Here is an 18,317-nt window from a genome sequence, read left to right as displayed (position 1 = left end):
CAAAACTTCATAGTATTAAATAACAAACCAGTGGCAACCATTTAGGCACCTAAATTTTATTCAACTTTGATACTAAAGTTACAATCTCTTGGTCAATTGTGTATGTTGAGCTCCTCCTAGACAATAACAGGAGATGCACATAATCTGTACTCCTAAGAGGCCATGATGGCCGTGGCAAGGACAGTCAGTATTTGGTGAGGTGTCATTGATGCCTGCCAGGCATCGTTTTAAGGTATTTCTTAAGACCAGTTGATCCCCACAATCTATGCGATGCCAGGTTACTTTGTCATTTGGATCAAGACTTAGAGAATGTTGGTAGCTTGCTGAGGTTGTTCATTGTAGAGCCAACGTCTGTGCCCAGGCCATTTGCCTGCAGAGCCCTTGTTCCATTCTTTGCACTATTGCTCTAATGCAACTCGGAATATTTGTGGATGTTGGAGGAAGGGATAGATTGGCAATTTAGACACTGCTTGTCCAACAATTCCTCTTATTATTATTATTTTTCTATCTTTTCCAGGGCTGCACCGGCAGCATATGGAGATTCCCAGGCTAGGGGTCTAATCGGAGCTACAGCTGCTGGCCTACACCACAGCCATAGCAAAGCCAGATCCGAGCCACAGCTCATGGCAACAACTGGATCCTTAACCCACTGAGTGAGGCCAGGGATCAAACCCACAACTTCATGGTTCCTTGTCAGATTCAATAACTACTGAGCCACAACGGGAACTCCTAACGAATCCTCTTAAAATGCTATAATCCCTAAACATTTTGAGGGAATCAACAGAGAGGCTAGTACAGATATATTGCGGCAGTTCCCTGTCTCATCACTAGATGGAAGGCTTGGCTGCAGAAGGGAGCGAGGTTGTGGTAGCTGTAGGGTGTTTAATTTGTAAATCTTGAATCCTACTGGTAAAACAGTTTATGGGATATTTCAATCAGGCATAATGAATAAATTATTAAATTTCTACTCATTAAATTTCTTTCCATTTGTATTTAATAGCTCCACTTTCCCTCTTTATTTGCTTAATATACACAATATTTGCTAAAGAGTATAAATCAGACTGTGGAATTTGGCTGCTTCATTCATGACTGGGTCTAGAACAATATCTAACTTACAGCAGGGACTCAAAAACTGAGATTTTCTTTTTTTTATGTTCCAAGCATTTATTTTTTTAAAAAAAACCTTTTATTCTGGGAGTTCCTGTCGTGGTCAGTGGTTAACAAACCTAGCTAGTAACCATGAGGTTATGGGTTTGATCCCCGGCCTTGCTCAGTGAGTTAAGGATCTGGCATAGTGGCTTTGGTGTAGGCTGGCAGCTACAGTTCCGATTAGATCCCTAGGCTGGGAACCTCCATATGCCACCAGTGTGGCCCTAAAAAGACTAAATAAATAAATAAATAAATAAATAAATAAAATAAAATAAAAATCCTTCTATTCTGAATGAATTTTAGTCTTACAGAAAATTTGTATGGAACAAAGAGTTCCCTTATATCTCTCACTGCATTTCCCATAATCTTAACATCTACATAACCATAGTATAGACATCAAGAGTGAAAGATTTATCATTGGAATGGCTTTATTATCTAAACTGAAATCCTTACTGGAATTTCACATTTTTGGGTTTTTTTCACAAGTGTCCTCTTTCTCTTTTGGGATTGAACCCAAGGTTTCACACTGCATTTAAATGTTATTTCTTCTTAGTCTCCTTCAGTCCATAAAAGTTCCCTGATCTTGTATTTTGTGATCGTTACATTTTGAAGAGGACTAATCCATTATTTTATAGAATGTCCATTAGTTTGGATTTGTCTGATGTATTCTCCTTTGTGTGTGTGTGTGTGTGTGTGTGTGTGTCTTTTGTCCTTTTTAGGGCCACTCCTGCGGCATATGGAGGTTCTCAGGCTAGGGGTCTAATTGGAGCTATAGCTACTGGCCTATGCCACGGCCACAGCAATGCCAGATCCAAGCTGCATCTGTGACCTACACCACAGCTCATGGCAACAAGGGATCCCTAACCCACTGAGTGAGGCCAGGGATCGAACCCACAACCTCATGGTTCCTAGTTGGATTTGTTTCCCCTGGGCCACGATGGGAACTCCTGTCTAATGTATTCTCCTAATTGGAGTGAGATTATGCATTTTGGGCAAGAAAACCTAGAAGGATGATATGTCCTCAGTTCGGCTTGTCAGGGTGTTCATTGCTTTGACACGTCTTATTGTTGATCACTTGGATAATATGATGATTGTTAGGATTCTTCATAGTCAAGTTAATTTTTCATCCTTTTGCAGTGACTAAGTATCTTTGAGGATATTTTTTGAGACTGTGCAAGTCCTGCATCTTCTTAAGCTTTTGCCCATAAACCTTAGCTTTTTTTTTTTTTTTTTTTTTTTTTTTTGCTCTGTATTTACTGTTATCCATTTGGACAAATTGCTATGCTGCTGGCCTCATTTTTCATTGTTTTATGACCCACAGTTCTTCCATTGTAGTGGGTATGAGAGAAAGTAGAATGTGAATATACTGTACATCTGCTACCTGTTGACTGGTTTTGGATAAAGATTTTTTACTGAAGTGCAATTTTATTCCCCAATTGGATCTCTCTGAACCTCAGTTTGAATATTTCTGAAGTGAGAAGCTATCTGCTAAAACACATTGGAAGCAAACGTCAACAAAAATTAATGGAATAGGATCTACCCTTTTAAATTCATTGAGAACATAGACATTGTATTTATGAACATTTACCCAGTGGTATAAACATTAGAAATTATAAGTAACCATAATGAAAAAACTCATTAATAAGTCTTCCTTTAGCTCTTAACTCTGAAATAAATAAAACTATGACAGTATCCTTCCAGAATTTTCCTACATGTATATGCACATATATTTAAATTTCTTTTTAAAAAGGATCATATTGCATATACCATGTTAAACCTGATTTTGTACTTAATATATTTTGGATATATTTCTGTGTTAATAAGCATTTTCTACACAATAATTCTCAAAAGTAGTATAGCATTTATTTAGAGGATGCAACAAGATTTGTACAAATAATTTCTAATTTTTGTATAGTTTTCAGTTGGTTTGTTTTTTAAGTTTTAAATATTACAAATGATAGTTTGAGACAATGTTTGAGGATAACTTTCTCCCTTGGTTCTTTATATCTATCTTTTGGGTGTTAGATGTACCCACCTTCACGAGGTAAGAGTGCACTAAGTGGGACAAAGTCTTTGCTGAGATTTCTCGGTTTATTTTCTAGACTAACCGTGGTGACCACAGCCTTGAAAGTCAAGCTTTTGCTTGCACATACCCAAATTTGAAAGAAACTAGGGTCTTTGAATTTCCAAAGTTTAGAACTAAATACATAGGGTGCAAAGAATGAGAGAAGCAGAATATATGGTTAATTTGGTGAAAATATATACACATGCATATAGAATGGAAATAGCTGGATTACAGCCGTTCTACTCTTCTATTTGTATATACTCGACTCTCTTGATTATGGTAACTTTATAGTTTGGCATCTGCTAATATAAAGCTTCGACTTTTTTTTTTTAACTCAAGATTGTCTTATTGGCCCCCTTTACTTTTATATAAATTTTAGAATCAGCCTGTTGATTTAGAAAATAAAAAATTCTGAGTTTTGATTGAAATAACAAAAAATCAATGGCAAAATTTTGAGGAGTTGATTATTTACACTGGTTTTCCATTCCCTAAACATGATAAATCCTGCCATGTAAGTTTATTTCCTTTCTTTCAAATATATTCTTTAATGTTCTACGAGGAGGTCCTGCACACATTTTGATTTTTGGATCCTTGTTTAATGTCCTCAATATTCAAAATTTGCTAATTCAGCAATGCAAATGTCAGGGGAGAAGATAAGATCCAGAGTCATAAACTTGTTGCCGGAGGGAGAACTCATTTCTGTATAGTCACTTCTCTGTTTTGATTTATTTGTTTTGCTTCTGTCTTCCAGTAGTGATTGTTTTTCAAAGCCTTGAAGCAGGTACACGATGCTCTGTGGCCAGGCATCTAACCCATTTTGGCTAGCATAATAACCCTGTTTTTTGTTTTTTTGCTTTCTAGGGCTGCACCTGCAGTATACAGTATTTCCCAGGCTAGGAGTTGAATTGGAGCTGCAGCTGGCAGCCTACACCACAGCCACAGCAAAAACGCAGGATCTGAACTACATCCGTGAACTATACCACAGCTCCTTAACCCACTGAGTGAAGCCAGGGATTGAACCTGTGTTCTCTTGGATACTGGTTGGGTTTGCTACCACTGAGCCACAATGGGAACTCCTAGAATAACCCTGTTTTATTCACCAATTAATCACAGGGCCACCTTGGGAATTCATTCTTCCAAAACATTGCCAATGATATATTTCTTGGTTTAATCTCTAGTACCACTGGTTTTCAGGACCATTTTTTATCAGGTAATGACTCACTCTAAGGACCTGACTTGTTATCTGGGGAAATTCCCCTTTTGGGGGCTGAATTTCTAGGCTGCACTGTCACTCTGCCTCTGAATTCCATCTGTCTGTTGTAACAAAGGAGAGTCCTTATAAGCCATTCTAGGGTGGTCTTGATGCCTCTCATCTTCCTTCCACTTTTATCTGCTGCTTTCCTTTTTTTTTTTTTTTTTTTTTTTTTGCCTTTTTGTCTTTTTAGGGCCGTGCTGGCCGCATAGGGAGATTCCCAGGCTAGGGGTCAAATCGGAGCTGTAGCCGCCAGCCTACACCACAGCCACAGCAATGCCAGATCTGAGCTGTATCTGTGACCTACACCACAGCTCATGGCAATGCTGGATCCTTAACCCACTAAGCAAAGCCTGGGATGGAACCTGAGTCTTCAGGGATGCTAGTCCAGTTTGTTAACTGCTGAGCTACAAGGGGAACTCCTATCCTCTACTTTTAGGTTAAGGTGGGGAGGGGAGGGTCTCCATCACTTATTCCCTTGAGATCACTATTCTCTGTGTTGGTGATTTGTATGTTTGGTTTTTGTTTTTTGTCTTTTTGCCAGTTTTTGGGCCGCTCCCACAACATATGGAGGTTCCCAGGCTAGGGGTCGAATCAGAGCTGTAGTCACTGGCCTATGCCAGAGCCACAACAATGAGGGATCTAAGCCAAGTCTGCACCCTACACACAACTCAGGGCAACGCCAGATCCTTAACCCACTGATCGAGGCCAGGGATCGAACCCACAACCTCATGGTTCCTAGTCTGATTCGTTAACCACTGAGCCGTGACGGGAACTCCTGTGTTGGTGATTTGTAAGTGAACTCTGACAGTGTTTCCTTGACATTTCTTATACTTAAATAACTCTCTTCCTTATCATCAGTGATGCAGTTTTTCTCATTACAAGTTTATTATTTCATTATTTTTATATTTATTTATTTATCTTTTTGGCCATGCCTGAACATGTGGAAGTTTCTGGGCCAGGGATCAAATCCACACTACAACAGCACCGGAGCCACTGACAACACCAGATTCTTAACCCGCTGAGCCATGTGGGAAGTCCTCTTACTACATTTTTAAAATGTCATTTCTATTAAGGTTATATTGGGGATAAGATGAGGGGGTGAAAATTAAATTTGTGTTTTCAAGCCTCATCTGTTCCCACAGTTTTGAAACTGTCTTACTGGTCATTATATTAGAATATAATGAGCCATATCTTCAAAAATTTTTCCACCTACTTTTGGTGTTGAAATCCTTGAAGGAGGGACAAACTCTTTCCTTCAAAATTAGAGGGATGACCAGGAACAACTCTCTCTGAGAAAGTCATCCTGAGAAACAAATTTGGATTAAGAAATAATGACAGATATCACTATTTACTTTGTGATGAGAATTCCTTTTGTTAGTGGTGAGGAGATCATAACAGAAGGGAGACTGGGGGAGGGGCACCAGGCACTGGAATGAGAGGGGTGCATGTTTCATTATTTCTTAAGTCTAGCCGTGGCACTGAGTCTGATTTTTCCTATATCCATAGATAGGTGCATAGTAGGGAGACCAAGGGGGTGTTGTTTCTACCAAGGACTAGTGACCTTCAAAAAGCTTATAATATTATGTCATGCTACCATACCTACCCTTTCTAACCTGGCATTCGATCCACAGGCCAGGGCATCCAGTTAGATCAACTGTGTAATTTCCAACCAAGATAAATGGAAATAAAGAATAGATACAGTTCAGGAGTTCCTGTTGTGGTGCAGCGGAAATGAATCTTACTGGTATCCATGAGGATGCAGGTTCCATCCCTGGCTTTGATCAGTGGGTGGGGGATCCAGTGTTGCTATGAGCTATGGTGCAGGTCACAGATGCGGCTTGGATCCGGCATTGCTGTGACTATGGCATAGGCTGGCAGCTGTAGTTCCAATTTGACCCCTAGCCTGGGAACTTCCACATGCTGTGGGTGAGGCCCTAAAAAAAAAAAAAAAAAAAAAAGAATAGATATAGTTCATAAATCAATGATATTGGTCAACTTTATGTAAACATGAGCAGGATATCATGTTATTTTATTACACAGAAAGCATCTCCCCATGTTCCACTGTCAGAAGGCCATGACTGTATTTAATAACAAAGAAAAAGTGATGATAATTTTGTGAAAGCCCTAGGATTTTTATTTTCCATACGGATGAGGATGCAATGCAAAAAATGGAAAGTTTTTTTTTTTCCCAAAAAAGATAAATTTTGGAAATGTCTATGTATTTTGAAGGAGGTTTATAATCATGGCCAACCCAAAACACTTCTTTGGGCACAATGAATAAGTTCATATTTATCAAGTGCTTACCAGGTTTCTTTATTGAATACAAAGGGGAAAAGATGGAAAAGATCTTATAGGAGTGACTATATAACATTCCATATAATAAGAGGAAAATTCAGTGAAATATATGATAAAAGTATATAGTCAAAGAAGAAAGACATCAATGTGGGCTCATGATAATATGGAAGATAATGGAAATGATGGAATTAAGGAACCATCATTGGATTGGAACTTGAATAATAATATATAGATAGATAGTCTATCATAGGTGTTCCCATACACCCTGGATTTCCAGATCTACCCCAGTCTATTATTATAATAATTACATTTATTAACTCTACATATGTTACCTATAATCCTTTCAACCAAAAATTTACTGGAATTATCCCCATTTTTTCCAAATGAGCAAATCAAGCTTAAAAGATTCTAAATAGCTTGCTGAATTTCACATGGGTCCAAGGAGAGGAGCTGGAATTTCCAACTACACCATGCCTCCTGTATTTTGCCACCAAAATGCACTTCCCTGAAGACACATCTTGATGTTTGTTTCATACTATGATCTCTGCTGTGTATGGGGATTGTCAGTATTTCTCCAGAGTTGCATGTTGCCCTTTGTTATTTGCAAAAACCTTATGTTGCAAGCTTACCATGAGACCTAGGACCTGAGTCACTTCATCTTTCAGGACACTGTTTGAACTCTTGATAATGGCTGCCCTAGAAGCGAATAAAGCCCAGGTCTTTGACCTCAGTCCTGGACAGAGGACAGGGTTGTCTAAAGCTGTTCCTGGTGCTCGGCCACTCTTGCTATGGCTCATCCTCATGTTTATCCCCTCCTGTGTTCTTTCCTGCTGGCTCTGATTTCCCACCCCTAAACTATAACCTGTCCCACATCCAGGTGTACACAGTTGAGAAGGGAACGTGAAAGGACAGTCTTTAGAATGTTTTGCTTCCGTGGCTTGTTGGGTTTACTTCCTTGTGATCAAGTAGCGGGGTGAAAAACAGACATCATGGCACTGCTGTTTTCTGCTGAGCAGAGAGATGCCACGTGCCTTCTTGAGCTGGACAGGGAAGGCCATTTGGAGTTCCTCCTGGTGTCCCTTCTGTGCTTTTCCTCCTAGCACAGTCTATGAGAGGGGAGGGAATTTTCATGCATTGCTGTCCTGCTGCTGCTGCTGCTACTGTTTGCTGCTGTTCTCAACCTCTCCCTTGGGGTTGAGCCAAAGGGAAGTCTGGGAAATTTCCTCTGAATCTTGGCAGGAGTGAGGTGGGAGGAGTAAGGACTTTTAGGAGGGAGGAGGCAGGAGGAACTGAGCCCAGCAGTGAGGGCTGAAGAACAGCAGTGAGGAGGTAAGTGGCATTCTTGTGCATGCTGGATTGTTCTAGGCTAAGTGTTAGCAGACTCTCTGAGATGGATGGGGAAGACCTGGAGCCTGAGGACTCTTCCTGTTGTAAGCATTCATCTTCCTTCAGAGTAATAGCTTTGCCTCTAGTATCTGGGTGTCTATAGTCAGGTACTTCCTTGCCTGGCAAAACCTTAGCCTCCTGCACATCCCTGAAGGCACCGTATGCTTTCCTAGCCAATCTCTGTTCTGTACGGGGTTGTTGTAGAGTAGTCTTGGAGATAAAAATGGCAGTGGATGGCAGCATCAATCACATTGGGAACCACAGGAAAATCAGCTTTCTTCTTGACCTTGTATGATAAATGCCTACAAACTGCTGAACAAATCCAGACACTTATAAAACATAACTTTCACACTGAATATATTTAATGCTTGCATCTGGGCTTTTGACCAGGCTTCACAACAATACAGAATAAATGTGTGTGAGTGAATATTTACAAGCTTGTATTTTCCACTATTTTTTCTTTCTTTTTAAAAGAAAATCATCCAAAACCCTGGTAACATGTTATATGTCAACTCCCAGGCAAAAGAAAAAAAAAAAAAAAAGCTAGAGACCACGATATAATGATGATAATTCTCAAAAAATCTGCCAGGTTTTAGATACTCCTTGTTGAGTATACTTTAGTTATTATCAATGATATTTGGCAACTTTAACATAATAATAAGAGGCTTGGGTTTGTTGTTGTTATTGTCTTTAGTAATATAATGCACTTTTAAGTATGAATCTTCTTCAATATATCCAAAGCTGGGTATGGTTCAGTTTTAGAATACCTCTGAACTGAAATTGTTTTCTTCTATAACCATTTATAGCCTGGACACCTCTGCCAGTATTTTTGCACCCAGTAAAAACTAACTAAGGAGTTTCCATTGTGGTGCAGTGGAAACAAATCCGACTAGTAACCGTGAGGTTTCGGGTTCCATCCCTGGCATCATTCAGTGGGTTAAGGATGTGGCGTTGCCATGAGCTGTGGTGTAGGCCAGCAGCTGTAGCTCTGATTTGACTCCTAGCCTGGGAACCTCTATATGCTGCGGGTGCGGCCCTAAAAAGCAAAAAAAAGAAAGAAAAAAAAAAGTAAAGAGAAAGTTGAGATTCAGCTAAAGGACTCAAAAGATTTTAGAGCTGGGAAGCAATTAGCAAAGTAATTTGTCAAATCTTAGTTGGATGGATGGATGGATGGATAGATAGATAGATGGATAGATAGATAGATAGATATATAGATGGATAGATAGAGACACAGATCTCTACAGGGTGGGTCAAAACACTAAATTTTACGCCAGGGAAATGTGTCAGTTTTATTCACGTTTCATGAGTAAAGGTCAGGTTTGGGTTTGCTATAAAGCCAACACAGATTTCCTCGTTTATTCTTTGAGAGCTAATCAGATTATGTTTTCCTGTCTGAATTTGGTTATGTGGCCACAGGTAAAGCTAACTGGAATGGCAGTAAAGAGCTAAAAGCAACTTTCCTGTAACAGCAGAAATTGACAGAACATTGTAAATCAACTATAATAAAACATTTTTAAAAAATGAGCTAAAAGCTCCACAAATGAATCTGTGTAGGTACAAACCCTGTCGTCTTTGAATTTTCTCTGAAGGAGTAGAGAGAGACTGGTTAGATAAAGCTAGTCATCAGAGAGAGGCTGGAGTGGGAAGGACAGCAGGGTTTGTACTTCTCTGTGTCTGAGCCCACTGACCCTCATGACCTTCTCCTCTCCCTGCTTAGACAGAGTTTGAGCATCTTCTCTGCTGGAAAACCTTCTGTAAGCACCCCACCCCACCCTGACTGCCTCCAAAGCACTTTCCCGGTATCTCCAATCATCACAGTCCTCAAACCACAGTCTAATTTCCAAATTTATTTTTAGACCTTGGATTATTTGGAAGGAGGCAGGGAAAAATGTCTTTATAATGTCTTAGTGCCCAGCAATATCTAAATGAAGGCATTGAACTGTGTTTGAGGCCATCATTAGAGACTTTCCATTTTTTCCTATTTCTTCTGAAATGATGAAAAACACTCCCTCATCCACTGCTACTTTTCTTCTTATTTCCCCCTCTTTTTCAATTTTTTCTTTCCTGTAATAAGAAGTTAAAGAAATTTTGGGGTTAGAGTAGGCATGAAGAGGGCCTCTTATTACTAGGGCAAAAAAAATTAGAGACAAAATAAGAATGATGCAGAGTTCTCACTGTGGTGCAATGGGTTAGGAATCCGACTGCAGTGGCTCAGGTCACTGCAGAGGTGTGGGTTCAATTCCTGGCTGGCTCAGTGAGTTAAAGATCTGGTGTTGCTGCAGTTCAGATTCAATCACTGGTCCAGGAACTTCCATATGCTGTGTACGTGGCAATAAAAACAAAAAAACAAACAAACAAAAAAGAATGACCCTAGCTTTTTCCTATTAGTCCCCAGGCATGTAATTACCCTGTTTTAATGGCAGATGTTGGAGTTTTCAGGTTTAGCTGAGAAAAGTTCACCTGCCATGGCATCATTTAAAAAGGTGAGCTAGTAAAAAAAAAGTTTCACACACATGATTTCCTATAAAAATGTTTTAAAAAGGTGTTAGTGAGGTAAGCTGTGTTTAATAGATTTGTGTTTCGAAGAGCTTTAAAAATTGTTTTTCAGATATTGACAAGAATTACATCTCTTCATGAATAAAAAGTATAAAGTTCTTTATATAAAGTCAGTATACAGGTTACCAATTCTTTGCTACTTATCACCAAAGGTGGAAACAATTAGTAACAATATTTATTGAGATATATATCAGAGACTTACACATGAACCTTTGAAGTTTAAAAGTGGAAGGACACTTTCTTCCAAAGCACATGGATGTTATGTAATGAGAACATGACTTAGAGGATACAAAGTAAAGACAAGAGCCATGTTTTCACACCTGTTGGTATCTGTTTCAGTCTTAAATTATGAACTCTACCGTGTACCAAGTCCAATAAAGAATATAGTACACTCAATGGGTGGGTATTTGGAATGTTTCAGCGAATTAGTTGGGAATGCATTTTCCTGAATATCATAGAGTGACTGGCCATTAATATCTATGGGACATAGAGCATGAATTTATGAGTGGTTTGTCCCCAGCCTTACCTGCAGTACCATCAGAGGCATCCAGTGATGACACTGCAATATAAGAGGCCCAACCCAGTCACTTGTTAAAGGTTTTTAAAAGCCATATGCAGCCATTCATTCCTGACATAGCAGGTCCAGATCTTCACTTCTTCTCAGCCAAAATCTGGTGGAGGATAAACAGAGGTCCCTGACTCCATTCTCAGTATTGTTTGAGAAGCTGGTGAAGAAGATTCTGTCAGATTAGAATGGATTAATTATCTACAGTACTTAGGCTTGGCACTGTGCCTCCCTCACAGACTCCTGTCCTATATTTTAGATTTATCCAGTTGTTTCCAGAGTCCTGGTGTGTGTGTGTGTGTGTGTGTGTGTGTGTGTGTGTGTGTGTGTGTGTAAAGTTCATAAGGACCCATTTCTTCGTAGTTGGCATTATAGTTAATTAAAAACCTTCCTTTTTTCAAATCCTCTACCTCTTCCCACACTTACCATCACTGTTTTGAACATTTCTGTTCCATGTGAAGAGTTAGTAACACAAAAGGCTTATCTTCCTTGTCTAGGAAATTTAGTTGCAAAATGAAAATTTAGATTCTGGATTTTCTGATTCTTCTAATGTTGAATGTTTGTGTATAAATTCTGTTCCATCTCTTACAACATGTGTACCCTTGGGAAAGAAACTGAATAGCTTGAAATTTCAATTTTCAGTTGCAACATAGGAATAATGATAATAAAATAAATAGTGATAATAAATTGATGCTTGTGAGAGTTGAGAGAGAGAGAAGCTAATTTATTATCTTTTTCTAGATTTAGTTGGTGCCACATTTTTGTGTGTGTGTGTGTGTTTTTAGGGCTGCACCTGAGGCATATGGAGGTTCCTAGGCCAGGGGTCGAATCAGAACTGCAGCCGCTGGCCTACACCACAGACATGGCAATGTCAGATCTGAACCACATCTGCAAACTACACTATAGCTCATGGCAATGCTGGATCCTTAACCCACTGAGTGAGGCCAGGGATCAAACCTGCCTCCTCATGGATGCTAGTCAGATTCCTTTCTGCTGAGCCACGACAGAAACTCCTGGTGCCACATTTTTAAATTATAAAGTTAGATATTGGTCTGTCAAAAATCAACTGTGTGACAAAGGCTTTAACCTCCTATTTGACTTTCAGAGTGCCATCTAATGCTTTAGGGCAGAGATTGGCAAATTTTACCTCTCAGTCCAAACCTGGCTTGTCACCTGGTTTTGTAAAAAAAGTTTTATTGGACACAGTCATGTCCATTTGTTTACTTATTTGATATGTTTGTTTGCTTTTATGCTACAACTTAAGAGTTGAGTTGTGACAGATGGCCATCTGGCCCACAACCCCCCAATTATTTACCATCTGGCCCCTTACAGAAAAGCGTTGTCAACACCTTCTCCCAAGAGTTCCTGATGAAACACATTCTCTAAATTTCTACAATGCATTGCTTTATTTTTCATGTAATTGTAAGTGCTGAGTGCTCCACAAATCAGAATGACTGGCATAGAGTGCCTCTTCATGTTCATGGTCTAGTTTGCCTTCCTGATAAGTTTTCATTTCTGAGGGAGCCTTTCTTGTTTCCTTATTCTTCCCTAAACTGCTGCCTCAACTACAAGTCGCTTGACTAGGAGGGTGTGTTGTCCTCATAGTCTAACAATCATTTCTTCATACCTGGTGTCACTGTCACTTGGCCACATTCTCATAGCACCCTTCACACAGACACACTTCTCCTGCTCCTTGAATTGCTCAAGAAACTGTCTCCCTTACCAGACTTTGGGCCCACCGAGGGCAGGGGCTGTTTCTTACCTACACAGTATAAATACAGCATTAGTGCTTGGAAGATGCTAAATGAAAATCTGATTCAATGAGTGAATGAATGAAAAAGATTGGAGGAGGAAAAAGCCACTATGAAGGGTTTTAATGGGAAAATTTATTAAGAGAAGTTCTAGGATAGTTAATACTCTTCATTGACTTTGTTGGCACAGTACCAACATGTCCTTGAAATTTCCCTCTGAAATAAGATTACAATGTTTTTCTCTCATTGCTTGCAATATACTCTTTGTATCCTGATCCTAATCTCACCCGCCCAAGACCGTCACTATTATTGAGTCTGCACACAGTATGCATCTGTGTGTGTATCAGGTATTAGGAGACAGGGCAGCCTTATAGACATGCTTATGGGCTGAAGGGAAATGGGGAGAGGTGGTTTGTACTAAGCATCCTCACTTCAGGCACATTCATGAAAAGATGCAGGTGCCAAGGATCCGATGTGGATGGCTTTTCCTGGCAGGGTTTTCCACTGTGTATTTTGGCCAGCTAAGCCAGGTCAGGTGGTAGTTGGTGTATGCATGCAAATGATTAGCCTAGTTTTCCAGGGGAAAAATATCAAGTAGGAAGTGTTTTCCCTTATAATGGCATTTTCATTTCAACTTACATGAGTTTGATTAGATTAATCTTCTATCTGTGGGATATAATTTATTTAATTAGTATTTAGTTAAAATTTAACTTTAACATAGTTGATGGATTTCAGCTAACTCGCTATGGGGTAAGCCACTTCTCAGAATACCTACAAACAAAAGGAAATCATTTAGTCCCCTTTTATCTCTGTAATGTCATGTATTGAAGAACTGTTTTTAGTGTCTACTCTGCTAGGATAGAGGTTATTGCACAATAAAGCACAGTCATTGGCTTCATGGATCCTAAATCGTAAAATGAGAAGATGTTCAACAAATACACAGCAGTATAGTTATGAGTTCTTATAAACACTAAACTGAATGCCTCTGAGTATAGGAGGGAGGGCCTGATTTAGATTAGGTGGAATGTTTTGTTTTTGTCTTTTTAGGGCCACACCCTTGGCATACAGAAGTTTCCAGGCCAGGGGTCTAACTGGAGCTATAGCTGCAGGTCTATACCACAGCCATGGCAATGTGGCATCCAAGCTGCATCTGCGACCTACACAGCTCCTTAATCCACTGAGTGAGGCCAGGGATTGAACCTGCATCCTCATGAATACTAGTCGGGTTTGTTACCCCCAAGCCACAACAGGAGCTCCTAGATTAGGTTTTGAGGAAGCCTCTTTGAAAAGGTACATTTATGTAGAGGTTCTGATTTTCATTCCTAGTGGTAGAAACCTGCTTTTGAGGAAAGAAAGCTGACTCTTTTAAATAATTGAAAGACCAGCATATGGGAGTTTAGGGACTGTATTACGTTCCTAAGGCTGCTATAAAAAACTACCACAAACTTTGTGGCTTAACACAACACAAATGTATTCTCTTACAGTTCTGAGGTTCAGAATTCTGAAACGAAAGAGTCAGCAAGCCAACACATGCTCCGACGTCTCTGCGGAGAATCCTGGCTTGCTTCTTCAAGCTTCTGGTGCTTTAGACTTCCTTACCTTGCAGACACACCATTCCATTCTATGCCTCTGTCTTCACTTGCCTTCTCCTTCATGTCTCTGTGTCTGAAGTGTCACCCCTCTTTGTCTTATGGGGTCATCGGTCATGGATTTGGAGTCTACCTGGGTAATTTTGGATGACTTCATCTCAAAAGATTTAATTAAATCTACAAAGACCTTATTTCCAAATAAGGTTATGTTCACAGGTACCAGATATATCTGGGGGTGTTATAATTCAACCCTCTACAGGAGTGAGGAGGAAAGTGGTGAAGAAGGGGTAACAGGTGGCATGGCCAGATCATGGAAGGCCTGGTAGGAAATGTCTAGAACATAGAAAGTCTTTAAAGGGCTCTCAGCAGCAAGGCAACATGATCCACCTTATGTCTGAAGATAATTATTCTGGATGATAGTAGAGGATAGGTTGGAGAAGAATAAGAGTGAAAGAGGAGAGAGCAGTAAGGAAATTCCTAAAAGAGTTCAGATGAAAAATGATGGTGATTCGGACTAAGGGAGTCCATGGAGTGATGATAAGTGGACAGACTTGAGGTATATTTTGGAGGAGGAAGTAGTAGCACTTGGTGATGGACTGCGTGACTATGGGACAGATGGGGACATTGAAGATCACTCTCAAACTTCATACTTGAACATCAGGGCCAATGGAAGGCCCACTTACTGAGATGGAGGAAGCTGGAGAGGAAGGCAGGTTTGGGAGAGAGATGATGAGGGCAGATTTTTAAGGTGAAGATGGAGATACCTGTGAGTGGTCAAGTGGGCTTTGGAATACAAAGTTCAAGGAGATATCAGGTCTGGAAATGCAAATTTGAGAGTCTTTGTGGTGTGTAGTCTTAGAATTGATGAGAAGAGATCTCTTGGAATAAAAGCAGGAGGGAGAAAAGAAATAAAGATTTAGAGCACAGAGTGATTAGGCGGATCCAGACAAGGAGACTAAGAGGGTGCGGTGCAGGCTTCATTTGACTTTCATCCAGCAGTATAGGACACTGAGTCAGAAGGCCTGAGGTTTGTTTTTTTTTTTTTTTAATATATATTTGACAATCACTTGTTCTGTCATTTTGAGTATTTGTTCCCTTTATAATCAAGTGCTATGAACACTATTGCTTTTAAAAATGGGTATGTAAAATAAGCTTTGCCTTTTCAACTACAAACATTCAGGAGGAGAAGAGTCATTAAATATGATGACATGTTTCACTACATTTACAGACACATTCTAAATTCATTTTTATTTCTCAATTATTATGTATTCGATCATAAAATGAGAGTTATAGACATATATAATGGAACATTAAAAATTAAATACTGAAGGAGTTCCCGTCATGGCTCAGTGGTTAATGAACCCAACTAGTATCCACAAGGATGCAGGTTTAATTCCCTGGCCTTACTCAGTGGGTTAAGGGTCTGGCATTGCCGTGAGCTGTGGTATAGGTCGCAGATGCGGCTCAGATTCTGCATTGCTGTGGCTGTGGCATAGGTTGGTGGCGCTACAGCCGATTCAACCTCGAGCCTGGGAACTTCCATTTGATGCAGGTGTGGCCCTAAAAAGTGCAAAAAATAAATGAATAAATAAATAAATAAATAAAATACTGAATTACCCTCATGCCCATAATATAAGCAGATAATTATGAATCAAGAGGTTAATGAGATTTATATGAGATTAGTTACTATTATTATTAATATATTATTATATATTAGTTATTATAGCTGATATAACCTATTTTAGATTATATCAGAAAACAAAACAAGGTGGTGACTCTAGCTACTGTGGTCTAGTGTTAAGTTAAACATATTCCATCTCTTTGGGATTTGGGAGAATTGTGGTTAGTTACACACTTGCTTTATAATTGTTTTGGAAAAGAATAGAAGGATGGATGAAAATTGTGCTCTAGAAAGAGATGGATTATCTTAACCAATACACAAACCTCTGCTTTTCATTGTTGAAATGTTTACATAATTTTTCCGAATTGCTACAGGGAGTTGTTGAAAAATTTTTATCTCTTCCATGCAAACTTGTGCTTCAAACTTTCTTGCTACGATTTTTTCTTAACAAGCGTTTTTTTCCCACTTTTTTCTACAAGTGGAAACCATGAAGACCTCTTCTAGAAAATAAACTGATCATTAGAAAACAGTGCTCTATAGGGTTTCTGTTGTTAATAATAACATTTACAAAGGTATATATTTAAAAAATTTCAAACTAAAATGATTTTCTATTTAAGCTGGTCTAACTTTTAAATAATTCAAAAATTCCTTAACAATCTACTTCAAATTTATGAGCAAGTCTAAAAATACATTTGTTTTATGTATTTATTTTTAGGCAAGAAATAGATTTATGAAGATAGGACACTTGTGAGAGATGCAAGCGGGGCAGGCACGGAAACTCTGCCCACTTGTTTTATTTTAAAAAATCCTGATGACGGCAGAGTCAGAAGCTAAATTTGGTAACATTAAGATTCGTTAGATGCTGGACCTAAAGGATGATTTCTAGTGCAAGATTTAAGTAGTCGTTCTGGGAATATAAAGCATTTATGAAGTGTACATTAAATAATAGGAAGTCAGAGAAGGAGGTTAGTGGCTTAAGACCCATAATCCAGGTGAATTGTAGCTTTTAGCAATATCTTTGGTTTGATTTTAGTGAGGCAGAAATTAGTGGCCATTGGGCCAAGAATACTGTAGCTATTTTCCTTTGTTAAAGATCATGCCCCTTGAACATGAACCCACTGTTATTTTTCTAAATTAAGGTCTAGTTTTTGGTGACAAGTCCTAACATCTTGCCATGCCATGCTTTGAGAATTCCATGACTTGGGTGCATATTCCAGGCCAAGGAACCCAGAAAAGAACAAGTTTGACCTGTGTGTCTAAATGGGTCACTGTAAAGAATTGCATTACAATACAATTACAATTGTGTGGTATTTCCCAAGTTATGAAAACAGAAACTCTGCATGTCATGTACATAATGAAATAAATTGAAGGCACATCTGAGAGTAAAACTTAGCCAACATCCAGGGTAAAAGAAAGGACTTCTTCCAAGACTCAGACTCTTATGAATGGTAACTGATCTGATATATTTGGATGAATTTATCTTAAGCACGGCCTTGGTTCCTAATATCTGGAGTGGAGGTGAGGGTGGGTGGAATTTGGTTAGCTAATCCAAGAAGATGCTACTACCTTTCTACTCTTCAGCTCATACTGCAATCTATCCGTGTCTGGAGGTTTAAAAGCCTTATTGTTTTCTACCTGATTCGTATTCAAATAAACACTGAGTAAGTGAATTCTTTGTTCTTGCTTGAAGGAAGTCAGGTCTCTGCTTACTTGAGTTCTGGCTGGCCTCATCCATTGCTACATCCCATGAATGCTATCTCCTGTTTCTCCCAGGCTGCCGATTAAAAGTGTTCTTCATATTAGGCTTCTAGGAGTCACTGTACCAGAGAACCAAGGCTATTCTGCTTAAGTCACAAGTGACTCAGCATATTTTTAAAATCATGGAAATTAATGAAACTCTGCCCTGTAATGGGATTTTTTTTCTTGAAAAATACATCTAAAAATTCCTGTGGAAAAATTAAATCAATGAACATAGTCAAGAATGTTTCAAAAACAAAGAGCAATTTTGAGGGGTTTACCCTATCAGACACTGAAATGTATTTCTTTCAAACAGTTTTAACTGACAAAAAAGTAAAGGGACAGGTG

General features: G+C 39.1%; 1 protein-coding gene across 1 annotated transcript in view; it reads left to right on the top strand.

The window, feature by feature from the left end:
- The window catches only part of SERPINB7 (serpin family B member 7), a 45,371-nt gene continuing 34,699 nt past the window's right edge, over positions 7,646-18,317 (top strand). Inside the window, exon 1 of the mRNA XM_001925047.5 lies at positions 7,646-8,093. The gene's annotated coding sequence lies outside the window, so the exon portion shown is untranslated. The remainder of the gene's footprint in view (positions 8,094-18,317) is intronic.

The sequence above is a fragment of the Sus scrofa genome, chromosome 1, assembly GCF_000003025.6.
Source record: "Sus scrofa isolate TJ Tabasco breed Duroc chromosome 1, Sscrofa11.1, whole genome shotgun sequence".
NCBI lineage: Eukaryota > Metazoa > Chordata > Mammalia > Artiodactyla > Suidae > Sus > Sus scrofa.
The sequence above is the reverse complement of the archived record's forward strand: the minus strand, read 5'-3'. Positions and strand labels throughout refer to the sequence as shown.